The following is a 13,394-nucleotide window of genomic DNA, read 5'->3' on the forward strand; positions in this document are numbered from 1 at the left end:
AAGTATTGGAATCGTCCAAAAATTCCATTTCGAGATTTTGATGAATCTCAACGTTTTAGACCTCCCTGAATACAAAAATACCATTTTTGGAATTATATCTGTCTGCATGTGTGTGTGTGTGTTTGTGTGTGTATGTAAACACGATAACCTGAGTTCACTTTCACTTAAGTCAACCAAATTTTGCATACAAGTATTTGGTACAAAACGTAGATTTCTATCCACTTTTGGGCTATTTCTGTTAACTGTGAGTGGTACTTTACCTTTTACTTATGCAGCTGCAGGGTCCGATTTATTCAACTTTACTTTTATAATAATTGTTCAATATATTATTAAATTGATCTGATTTATTGTTGATGGTTCTTTAATGTACATAATATAAAATTATAATTATTATCTTGTGGTTTACTACTCAAATATCCATCCCCATGTCTGAGTATACAAGAAAGTCGAGGGGAGACCACTCCCAAATTTTTTTTTGTTCCTAATTAGATGGGCAGGATAATAACTGGGAGTCATCAGTACCCAGGAATCACAGAATGAAGGCTCTCCCTCTACTCCACCAACTTCAAGTGTGAAGTAAAGACCATCCTGACTGGTGTAGCCCATGTCGAGAACAGCCCTGACACTTCCACTATAGACACCCTGCCTGTCCTGTAGGCCCAGAGATCTGCCAGACACAAAGAACTGAACATCCTGTCCACTTCTCTCACCTCCCTATGTCACGCCATCACCCTGCAGTGGATTCCTTCCCACTTCAATACACAAGGAAACAAAGTCGCTGACAATCAAGCCAAGGAAGAGTCTACAAGGAAGCCAGCTCTACCATTTATTTTACACAAACAAGAAAGAAAGAATATGCAGGTAATTAAGTTGTGAACTGGCCCAATCTGGTCAGTACATCTTCTACCTGTCACAAATGGCCAGAGCAATAACTTCTTATTCGTAATCACATTCCTAAAACGCTAAGGTTAAGAAATTACAATAGCCTACTTTCCTTTAAAGGGAGATGTTACTAGACATTTTAAAATGTGATATTGTTAGACCAGTGGTCTCCAGCTCCGGTCCTGGAGGGCCGCAATGGCTGCAGGTTTTCATTCTAACCCAAATCTTAATTGGTGACCAGTTTTTACTGCTAATTTCCTTTTTTTTTTAATTGACTTGTTTTTTAAGATTTGTTCCCCTGAATTTCTTCATCGTTCCTCTGAATTGCTTCATTTCTTTCCTTAAATGGCACTCAAACAGAAATGACTTGTGAAGTGAGTGAGCTGACAGAAGATCAACTAACTCAGGGCCTCAAACTCCAATCAATTTCACTCCAACCAGTTGCTTAATTAGGAGCCGATTCTTGTTGTTAATTAAACCCATTGTTTAATTCCATGGCTTGTTGCTGCTCTCATTGTGCAATAGCAGAGATTTCCAAAATGATTGATTTTCATTTTTCTAAGAGCTCTGGTGAAATGTTTTGAGGACCTGAGCAAATCAACATTCCTGAGACCTTCACCTTTCTTTATTTTCAGATATTGTATGATGGACACCAGTTGTTTTGGCTCATTTTATATCTCCTTATTGTTTGGGGCTAGCGCCCTGCCCGGGGTTTGTTTCCTGCCTTGCGCCCTGTGTTGGCTGGGATTGGCTCCAGCAGACCCCCGTGACCCTGTAGTTAGGATATAGCGGGTTGGATAATGGATGGATGGATGTTTGGCTGCTAATTAAGGAAAAAGAAACAATTGAGGAGTCTGAGTCTTCAAGAGCAAGTCAATTAAAATGAATATAAAAAGAAGTTAATTAGCAGCAAAAACAGGTCACTCATTAAGAGAAGGGTTAGAATGAAACCTGCAGTCACTGCAACCCCCCAGGACTGGAGTTTGAGACCTCTGTGTCAGACACTAGTAAAAAAACATTATTAACTTATAATGCTCTCTATTACAGAGGAATAACGGTGAGCTAATGTTCTCAACATAGGCCTACCTAATGGGCAGTATTAGGACATTTGAACAATTGTGACTAGAACAGGTCATTCCACCCAACAAGCTCATCCATCCTATTCACAGAGATTGTCCAAAATAATCTTAGCTCGAATTTTTATGTTCCCTAAAGTCCTACTCTCCACCACACTACTTAGAAGTTTATTCCTTGTGTCCGTAGTCCTGTGCGTGAAGACGGCTCTCTAACATTGGTGTGAAGTCTGCCCCATAACACATTTCTAACTGTATGTCCTTGTATTCCTGTTGCAGATCCTTTGGACTCATTTTTTTCCATAATTTTAATCACTTCAATCATGTCATTTCTTAATGCCTGTTTGCTTAAACTGAAAAGGTTTAATTTCTCCTCATTGCTCACAGTCCCCGAATCAACCTAGTTGCTCTTCTTTGGACTTTCTCTAGGACTGCTATGTCTTTTTTTGAAACATGGATATCAAAACTGTTCCCAGTACTCCCGGTGAGGCCTCACTAGGGTTTTATATACCTGAAGGATAACCTCCCTTGACTTGTACTCCCCACACTGTGACACATAACCTAACCTAAACTAACACATGTACAGATGTAACTGCTTATCTCACCACTCTTCCCGATTGTCTTTGTTTTCACTGTTTTCCAGTATCTGCCCACCTAGCTGATTACCTAGTAGATTATCTGTCTGGTCTGGATGGAGGGTAACTGACCAGTCATATCTTCTCCACGTTCAAGTAGAGTAGCAGGGGTGTAGTGTTGTCACTGTTTATTGGTAGCATATCCATGCGATGACTACGAGAGTGCTCACCGTTTCCCAGTGTCCCATTGCACCTCCTTCTGGTCAGGGTGTAAATGGGGTCAACGTCTTCTTCACTTCCAATTCTTTACCTTCCATTGCTCTGTACGGGGAGTAACAGTAAGTCAGCGTTCTCACCGTGGGTTTATCTGGTGGTCGGTGTCCTTACTATATCCAATACTTTATCTACCCGCTGTTCCTGAGTTGTCAACACTATCACCGTTTTCCATTAACATTATCTACCCGATTAGCTGGGGGTACTTGTGACTCAATATCCTCACCATTTCTAGTACTTTACCTGTTCACACTGGAATAAACTGTAACTGGGATCAATTTCTTCACTGTTTTCTAGGAGTACATCTGACTGTTTGGTCTTTGGGTCAGTGCTTTTACCCTTTGCCTGTGGAATTGATGCCCACTCTGGCTGGGGTGTAACCAGAGGTTAACATCCTCATCATTTCCTGTCCACTCTGCAGCGTAACTGTACGTTGGACTACATCTGCCTACTCTGGTTGGGTACCTGGTGGTCAGTGTTGTGGAGCTCGGCCCGGACACAGACAGGTGGACACCGTAGGTACAAAACCCAACACATGTTTATTATACATATTTACTATTTACAAAGGTGCACACAACCCTAAAACTACCCCAAAGTTCAGGCCTTTCACACAATGCCTTTCTCTTCAGGCAGCCTCCTTTCCTCTCCTCCTGAGGCTCCGTCCTTCTCCACTCCCAACTCAAGCCATCGAACAGAGGGAGGCGACCCCTTTTATAATCACCCGGATTGCTCCTGGTGCCTCCCGATAATCTTCCGCTGGCACTCCCCAGTGTGGCAGAAGTACCGGCTGCGCACCTGGAAGCACTCCGGGTGTCCCTGGTCGTTTTCCCCTTGCACTTCTGGGTGTGGAGCAAGTGCTGATGACCAGGGCTCTCCAGGCATCGGGGCGCCCCCTGGCGGTGACCACGGCCCCTATAGGATTGAGCTTCCAAGGTCAGTTCCCTTGGTCTCCAAAGCCACCAGGGCGATTGCCCCCTTGTGGTCTGGAGGAGGCGTAAGCCCTCCTCCGGTCCTCCTGCGCATCCTGGCTGGGTACCACCCCCAGCCACACACCACAGTGTGTTTAATATTTCCAGTAATTGACTTCTCTAGTCTGAGGATGAATGTCCTTATTGTTTCTATGTTGCACATCAAGCCCCTTTGTCTTGAAGGTATCTAGGGGTCAATATCACCACCATTTTTCACTAGTCTGACTGGAGTCTGCCAGTAGTTTATCAGCCCAGTTCGATTAGAGTGCAGCTGTGAGTCAGTGTTTTCACTGTATGCCCAGTAGGTTATCTGCCCAACCTGGGTGGCACATAGCTAGATGTCCATGTTGGCTCTATAACCAGTGGTTTACCTGTCTGTCTTAGGTGGTGTGTACCTCAGGATGGACATTTTTATTGTTTCCCAATGACACATCAGCCTACCGTGACTTGGGTGTAATCGGTGGTCAATGTTGTCATCATTTCTTTTTCTGACCACAATGGTTGGGGAATATCCATCCATCCATCCATCCATCCATCCATCCATCCATCCATCCATCCATCCATCCTCAATACATTTACTTAAACCTGCTTATCCAAGTCAGGGTCACAGGGCAGCAAGCATTGGGTGCAAGGCAGGAACAACCCTTAGACTGCATGCCAGTCCACCACAGGGTGAACATGCACACACACACAAACGCACCCACACACACACACGCACACACACTTGGGCAAATTTAACAATGCCAATTCACTGTGGAAACCAGGGGCGTATACAGCTGCTCTAACCCGACACAGACAGGCAGAGATACAAGCACAGCACACAACCTCTTTATTTCAGAGCTGGTGAATGCGCTTTTTTCTTCGCTCCCCAGAGCACAGCACAGTACAGCACCAAAGTATGCACACACAGTCCTTTCTTTCCTTCCTCTTCCCTTTCCTTCCAGCTCCACTCCTCTTCAGGCAAGCTTCGTCTTTCTTAATGGCGGCTGGCTCATTTTATAGGGCACCCGGAAGCACTCCAGGTGTCCAATGACCTTCTACCGGCAGCACTTCAGGGCGTGGCAGAAGTGCTGCCAAACAGGGCTCAACCATTCCTGCAGCACTCCCTGGTGGCACCAACGGAACCCAGCAGGGGCTCCTCCAAACCCCAATTCCTAAGGAGCCCTGTGGGAGTCTGAGGAACCGCTTCCACCCAGGGGTGGATGCTATAATCTAGTGCTCGGGGAAGGGGGGGGTGGAGGTAATGCCCTGAACAAGCTCTCTCCCCCTATCCTTCCATTGTCGAGGCGTCCTGGCCGGGTAAGGGTCCTGGCCATCCACTACATCACCTAACCTGCATATTTTTGGACTGTGAGTGGCATGTCACCAAGTATTTTACTTCTGTCCTTCTGATGTGTCCTGTATGGTCTCTTTCAGCTGCGACATACATTTGTGTTGTCAGCTTGTTTGTAGTTCTTTTTATTTCACTCCATGGTGCTCACTATGAAAGGCACTATATAAAATGATACTGTTTAACAGACGCCAGGACTGGAATGCTGTAATGAGCCTGCAGGAGGCCACTTTCTACACTTGGCCAGGATGTTACAAGATAAGAAGCAAAGCCCCCCCGACCGACCGCACACACATCGCCGGCATCGCCTCAGGTTTGTATTTTTACCGCTGCCAGTCTGGCTATGACTCACCGGTGGGCAGCCATCAGCGTTGGAGTCCATGGCTTTGCCTGCCTACTCCTCAGGTGGCTCCTCCAGCCCCCCACCCCCCCGCTGTTCATTATGTCTCAGATCCTGATTCGTATGCCTAGAAGGGAAACGCTCCAACTCACACTCACATCTAAGGAGATACTGACTGGAAGGTGCCACTTAGTGGCAGGATGTCGTTTCTCCATGTTGGCCCTAACCTTTCCAAGCTGTTTCTTTTAAAAAAAAAAATATATATATATATATATATACTGTATATATATATATATATATAAAATAACTGAAAAAACTCCCATTGTGCATTTATTACTGTGCTGCAGTGGTTCTGCCTGCAGGAGGCGCTTGATCACTTTGCTAGCAGCCTAATGGAATGCAGACATGGAAAGTTCCTGTGATCTAGCACGGGTGTTCAAAAATTCAGAGCATGCAGAAGCCACGGATCAGTTATGATTTTTGAAGCTGGCAGTCAAAGTTTGGAAATTTTTTTTTTTTTTTTGTTATGCAGGCTTCCATCAGCATTTAGTTGGGCTGGAAAGGAATTCATAAAATTCAAATTCACAAAACATTCTGAATAAGAGCGGCCCTCTCAGTGTCTCCTGTTGGACCCCATAATTAAAAGCACGCTGCCAAAGCCTGGCCAGGACTTTAAATCCACATGTGCGTGGCTGTATGTGTGTGTGTGCCGATGTGTCACTGTGTGTGTGTGTGACTGTGTGTCAGTGCCCCTCTGTGTGTGTGTGTGTCTAGGTGTGTAAGAGCTCCTTTGTGTGCGAGTATATACACGTTGGTGTGAATCTGCCCACCCCTGTGTGTCTGTACGTTTGCCTACACCCCCGGGTGTCTGTGTGTGTGTGTGTGTGTGTGTACACGTGTTAGAAGGCAGACACCCACAAACGAGGGCTGCAAATCCAGTGGAGTTTCAGAGTGAAGTCAGAAGGCAGAGCAGACAGGCACACACAATTGCAAGGAGCAGGCAGGTGGGTGCAAATGCTCTCGGTCACGGGGGTCCTTGGTATTGGTTTGGGGGTGGGAGGGGGGCATTTAATGGTCTGCGCTTTATTGTTCAAGAATAAAGTAAAGTTCTTGTTGTTTCACTGTAAATGAAGAGTAGGCGACATAATACTGAGCGAGCGTTCACAAAATCAAGAGCTGGGACCCATGAAATGAAAGGGGGGGTTTTTAAACCCAAATGTAAAATAGCTTCATACTGAAGCCTTGTGTCCCGTATGAGAATGTGCTTAGCTTTAGGGGAATTATAGAATATGAGAAGGTCTGTAAGTGACGAGTGTATGCTTCATGGATTTTGGGGGGTAAATCGAGAAGATCTGCAGCTACTCAGGAGGATTCATTGCTCAGCCTAGTATAGCACGGGACGACCCTCAACTCCTTCTTCATTTCATTTGAATGCTTTCTCAGTCATCATCAGCCTGCACATGTGGTGCTTTGTAAAATACATTGTGACAATGTGAAAGGCACTATATAATGCAAAGAGTCTGTCGGTGTTTGCTCTTTATTGATATTTATAAAGTCTTGTGTATTATCCTTTTATATTCTACTTAAGGCACAGGTTTGGCAGCTAAACATCACGCTGCATATTGCACTGTGTGTGTAATTGTATGTGCCTGTCATTGATGACATAGGATAGCTGGCATCTGGGCTGGGATCGATGGCTCCTTACCTGGTTGGGATGCCCATATAATAGAAGGATGCAATTGGACGGGCATCCCAACTGGGTTGTATTAAGTAATATCATCTACTGTTGAATTCTGCTCCGTCCTTGTAATATTTCTACCGCACTATTATATTGTATGGAGGATTACTTGTGTTCTGTTCTGTGTATTGTATTGTATTGACCCCCTTTTTTGACACCCACTGCATGCCTAACATACCTGGAAAGGGGTCTCTCTTTGAACTGCCTTTCCCAAGGTTTCTTAGAGGGTCAAAGCTGGGGGGGCTGTCAAAAAGCAGGGCCTGTTAAAGCCCATTGGGGTACTACTTGTGTGATTTGGTGCTATACAAAAATAAATTGTATTGTAATTGTGTATTGTTACTTGAATCCTTTCCCAGTTGGGAGGTGGTCATAGTGGAAGGACAGAGGGAGACAGCCTTCCAGGGCCATGTGTTCCCTCGATACGCTGGGTGGCAGCGTCCCTCTGGTATGACTCACGTTTGGACTCTCACAGGGCTACATGGGATTTGTCTGTTGTACAGCGTTAGTCACCATTGGATTCTATCGTAAAGTTATTTCTTTACATTTCGCATGAAAACATGAGATAAAAATGTTTTTCTCAGCCACCACTACAAACTACATAGGGTTAGTAACATATAAAAAATATATATTATTTTTGAATGGAGTTTTCCCTTAAATCCAAATGTAAGAATTAAAAACAAATGGCACTCTGCTCAGTGTGGCTTCCTACCTTTCACCTAATGCTGTCAGGACAGACTTTAGCTCCCTGCAGATCTGAACGGGAGTGAGTGGTTTAGTCAATGTCATGTCATTTTCTTACTAGCTTAGTCTAGACCAGGGTTGGGGGGGGTTGGGGCGGGGCTGGGGGGGTTCTGGGGGAAGAGGGGGGAGGGGTTGGGGGGGACTTAGAGGGGTTGTGGAGGTGGGGTCTTGGAGTTTATCCCCAGCCAGCATTGAACGCACACACACACACACACACACACACCAACCCAACACACACACACACATACACACATATACTTATTATACAGTACTTTATAACCTTATAACCTGAATGTCTTTAGATAGATAGATAGATAGATAGATAGATAGATAGATAGATAGATAGATAGATAGATAGATAGATAGATGTGAAAGGTGCTATAAAATAAATAGATAGATAGATAGATAGATAGATAGATAGATAGATAGATAGATAGATAGATAGATAGATAGATAGATAGATAGATAGATAGATAGATAGATAGTGCCTTTCACATCTTTCTATCCATCCATCCATCCATTGTCCAACCCGCTGAATCCGAACACAGTGTCACGGGGGTCTGCTGGAGCCAATTCCAGCCAACACAGGGCACAAGGCAGGAACCAATCCCAGGCAGTGTGCCAACTCACCGCAGGACACACACAAACACACCAAGCACACACTAGGGCCAATTTAGAATCGCCAATCCACCTAACCTGCATGTCTTTGGACTGTGGGAGGAAACCCACGCAGACACGGGGAGAACATGCAAACTCCACGCAGGGAGGACCCGGGAAGCGAACCCAGGTCCCCAGGTCTCCCAACTGCGAGGCAGCAGCACTACCCACTGCGCCACCGTGCCACCCATCTTTCTATCTATCTATTATATATGTAATATAGATAGATAGATAGATAGATAGATAGATAGATAGATAGATAGATAGATAGATAGATAGATAGATACTTTATTAATCCCAAGGGAAAATTCACATACTCTAGCAGCAGCATACTGATAAAAACAATATTAATTAAAGAGTAATAAAAACACAGTGCAAGTTAAAAAGTGCAAGGTGGAGAGTGCGAGGCAGGAATAACAGACAATAACTTTGTATAATGTTAACGTTTACCCCCCCCGGTGGAATTGAAGAGTCGCATAGTGTGGGGGAGGAACGATCTCCTCAGTGTGTCAGTGGAGCAGGACGGTGACAGCAGTCTGTCGCTGAAGCTGCTCCACTGTCTGGAGATGATACTGTGTAGTGGATGCAGTGGACTCTCCATGATTGACAGGACCCTGCTCAGTGCCCGTCGCTCTGCCACAGATGTTAAACTGTCCAGCTCCATGCCAACAATAGAGCCTGCCTTCCTCACCAGTTTGTCCAGGCATGAGGCGTCCTTCTTCTTTATGCTGCCTCCCCAGCACACCACCGCGTAGAAGAGGGCGCTCGCCACAACCGTCTGATAGAACATTTGCAGCATCTTATTGCAGATGTTGATAGACGCCAGTCTTCTAAGGAAGTATAGTTGGTTCTGTCCTTTCTTACACAGAGCATCAGTATTAGCAGTCCAGTCCAATTTATCATCCAACTGCACTCCCAGGTATTTATAGGTCTGCACCCTCTGCACACAGTCACCTCTGATGATCACGGGGTCCGTGAGGGGCCTGGTCCTCCTAAAATCCACCACCAGCTCCTTGGTTTTGCTGGTGTTCAGGTGTAGGTGGTTTGAGTCTCACCATTTAACAAAGTCATTGATTAGGTCCCTATACTCCTCCTCCTGCCCACTCCTGATGCAGCCCACAATAGCAGTGTCGTCAGCGAACTTTTGCACGTGGCATGACTCTGAGTTATATTGGAAGTCTGATGTATATAGGCTGAACAGGACTGGAGAAAGTACAGTCCCCTGTGGCACTCCTGTGCTGCTGACAACAATGTCAGACCTGCAGTTCCTGATGGTGGAGCCCCGTAACGAAACCCACCCAGACATAGGGAGAACATGGAAACTCCATAAAGGGAGGACTCCAGGATGTGAGGCCTGGTCTCTTTACTGCAAGGCAGCAGCACCTACTACCATGCCACCATGCCACCCTATGCTTTAGTAAAGGGATTGTGATGAAATAGAATTCCGAGTTGAACCCTGAGACAAAAAAAAAATTAATTGGAGCTACAGACATAAAAACAGCTAACTGCGGAGTGACCCATTAATCCATCCGTTATCAAAATTTCTAAATTCAGCTCAGGGTCTGCACTGCAGCACTGCGTGCCAAGCTGGATGGGTGCCACCCCATTGAAGTCCATTCACTCGGTGCCACTGTTGTACAGTTGAAAACAAAACTTTTGAGAATGACACAAATATTAATTTTCACAAAGTTTGCTGCCTCCATTTTTATAATGGTGATTTGCATCAACTCCAGAATGTTCTGAAGAGTGAGCAGATGAAGTGCAATGAATTGCCAAGTCTCTCTTTGCCATGATAATGAACTTCATCCCCCAAAAAACCACTGCATGTCAGCCCTGCCACAAAAGGACCTGTTGACGTCATTCCAGTGGTCCTTTCGTTAACTTTGGTGAGAGTGTCGACGAGGACAAGGCTGGAGGTCACTCTGTCATGCTGACTGAGTTACAATAGAGAGGTGAAGAAGACTTTAGGGTGCCCAGGAAGGTCCAGCAAGCACCAGGAGCATCTCCTAAAGTTGGTTCAGCCATGGGCACCACCAGTGAAGTGCTGGCTCAGGAATTGCATGGCAGCAGGCAGGTGGGAGTGAGGTGAACACTTTTGGGGGATGGCCTGGTGGGTGTGAAGAAGGGCAGCAAAGAAGCCAAGAAAAACATCAGGGACAGACTGATATTCTGGGATTGGACTGCTGAGGACTGCTGGGGTCAAGTCATTGTCTCTGATGAATCCCCTTTCTGATTGTGTGGGGCATCTAGAAAAAAGAAAAGAAAAGGTGAGTGGCACTACCATCAGTACTGTGTCACGCCAACAATAAAGCATCCCGAGACCATTCATGTCAGCCAAGGCAGTGCAGGGCTCACTCACAATTTGGCCATCAAACACAGCCATTGAATAAAGAATAGGACCAAAACATCCTCCGAGAGCAACTTCTACCAACCATCAAGAACAGTTTGGTGACCATCCATCCATCCATTGTCCAACCCGCTGAATCTCAACACAGGGTCACGGGGGTCTGCTGGAGCCAATCCCAGCCAACACAGGGCACAAGGCAGGAACCAATCCCGGGCAGGGTGCCAACCCACCGCAGGTTTGGTGACCAGCAAAGAACAATTCAGCATGATGGAGCACCAGGCCATAAGACCAAAGTGAGAACTAAGTGGCTTGGGGAACAAAACATCGACATTTGGGGTCCATGGCCAGGATACTCCCCCCAGAGAGAACTTGTGGTCAATCCTCAAGAGACTGGTGAGCAAACAAAATCCCACCAGTTGTGATTATGCAAGAATGGGCTGCCATCAGTCGGGATTTGGCCAAGAAGTTGATGGACAGCCTGCCAGGGTGAACTGCAGAGATCTTGAAAAAGAAAGAAGGACCAACACTGCAAATATGGACTCTGAACATAAACTTCATGTCATTGTCAATAAAAGCCTTTGAAATTTCTGAAATGCTTGTAATTCTACTCCAGTACACCACAGAAACATCTGACACAAAGATCTGAAGCAGCAAACTTTGTGAAAACCAACACTTGGGTCATTCGCCAAACTTTTGGCTACCACTGTACTTCCAAGCTGTTTTCCTGTATTTGGGAAAGACAGACACACCTGAGACCCCTGAGGAAGCCTTGGATTCAAAAGATGGAAATATTTGGCCATCGTATTAGCCTGCCCAGCAAAATCTCATCCTGCAGAATGTCCAGGAAGGGGTGGGTGGCCAGCTGTCTGTCACTTTGTCTGTTTGAAGTGCCCATGGATGCTCTCAGAGGTTTGCTTTCTCCAGGGGTGTTGCTTACTGGATTTTAGTTTTTGTTTTCCTCTCCCTTTACGGTTAACTGGTTATGGCTAAACAATAAAGTTAATCAGTCAGTCATTTTCCAACCTGCTATACCCTAACACAGGGGCATGGGGGTCTGCTGGAGCCAATCCCAGCCAACACAGGGCGCAAAGCAGGAACAAACCCCGGGCAGGGGTTAATCAATAAAGTTAATCAGTAATTAGAAGGATCCATTTATGTCGATTGATTTGGACCTGCTTTGTTTTGCTGTGTTTCAACTAATCCATATCTGTATGTGTGTGCATTATGTCATTTGTAAAACATGTGATTGTATTTTACCTGTGGACTTGTTAGAGAAGGGTGGCATGGTGGCACAATGGGGACACCAGGGTTTGTGTCTCGGGTCCTCCCTATGTGGAGTTTGCATGTTCTCCCCGTGTCTTCATGGATCTCCTCCTACTGTACCGAAGACATGCAGGTTAAGTGAATTGGCGATGCTAAATTGGTCCTAAGTGTGTGTTTGTGATTGCCCAGTGATGGACTGGCACATAGTCCTTGGTTTGTTCCTGCCTTGTGTCCTGTGCTGGCTGGGATAGGCTGTGGCACCACCAGTGACCCTGGTCTGGATGAAGCAATTTAGAAAATGACATGACATGTTATAGCACTCAATGAAGAGCCCAATACAAGAATACACTGAATAAACTGGGACCCCATTTAATTTAACCTGATGCATTGTCTTTGGGATAGAAGGAATAAACCGAAGCAGACACAGGGGGAACACGTAAACACCACACAGGCAATTCAGTGCTGGGATTTGAATTCAGTGGTGTGAAGCAGTTAGGAGGCAGTACGGCTGTAATAAAAGTGATAATCATAAAACCTAAAGACGTTCATGGAAATGCATTTTCAGATCTTTGGGTTTTATTAACTGTGAAGTTTATGACCAAAATGATTATGTGAAAAGCGCACTAAAGAAGCTGAAGTGCTGTATGTGGTAGGTGGACTTTTAAGAAGATGCGGCTTATGTAAAACTAGAAATGATAGACACCTCATATTTAATCCCCCACAATTTTACACATTGACAGTTAAATGTGTATGAAAACATAACTGTGGAAATGGGGAAGTTACAGTTTGGACAGAATGGAAACTATTTATAGTAGCAAAATCAAGCAAACTTTTACTAAAAATGTAACGATAAGATTGTGCAATTAATGGACACATTAATGAATTAATGGACACATTAAAGTGGGTTACTTCCAGCTTAATTATGTTGTCACAGCCATGCCTCAGAAATGTGGAAGAAGTGATTTCTTCAAAGACTACCCTGCCCAAAAATGGGATTTTCCACCTTAACGAAAGGATAAGTGCCTGTGTGTCCATGTGTGCTGTCCACCTGGTTGCTATGTCTCTGTCATTCCAACAGATGGCACATCACAAACAATAACACTGCTTTCATGAATCCCATACCAAATGACATAGAACAGAAACATGTGTTGCGTTTATCATGCCAACAGATGGTGCATCAAAAAACATTAACTCTGCTCTTACGAAT

At 45.1% G+C, this 13,394-nt stretch overlaps 1 protein-coding gene across 1 annotated transcript in view; it reads left to right on the plus strand.

The window, feature by feature from the left end:
- Nucleotides 1–6,239: 6,239 nt before the first annotated feature.
- Nucleotides 6,240–13,394, plus strand: part of si:ch211-76l23.4 (uncharacterized) — a 40,295-nt gene continuing 33,140 nt past the window's right edge. Inside the window, exon 1 of the mRNA XM_051933445.1 lies at nt 6,240–6,445. The gene's annotated coding sequence lies outside the window, so the exon portion shown is untranslated. The remainder of the gene's footprint in view (nt 6,446–13,394) is intronic.

Source organism: Erpetoichthys calabaricus, chromosome 11 (genome assembly GCF_900747795.2).
Source record: "Erpetoichthys calabaricus chromosome 11, fErpCal1.3, whole genome shotgun sequence".
In the NCBI taxonomy this organism is placed as follows: domain Eukaryota; kingdom Metazoa; phylum Chordata; class Cladistia; order Polypteriformes; family Polypteridae; genus Erpetoichthys; species Erpetoichthys calabaricus.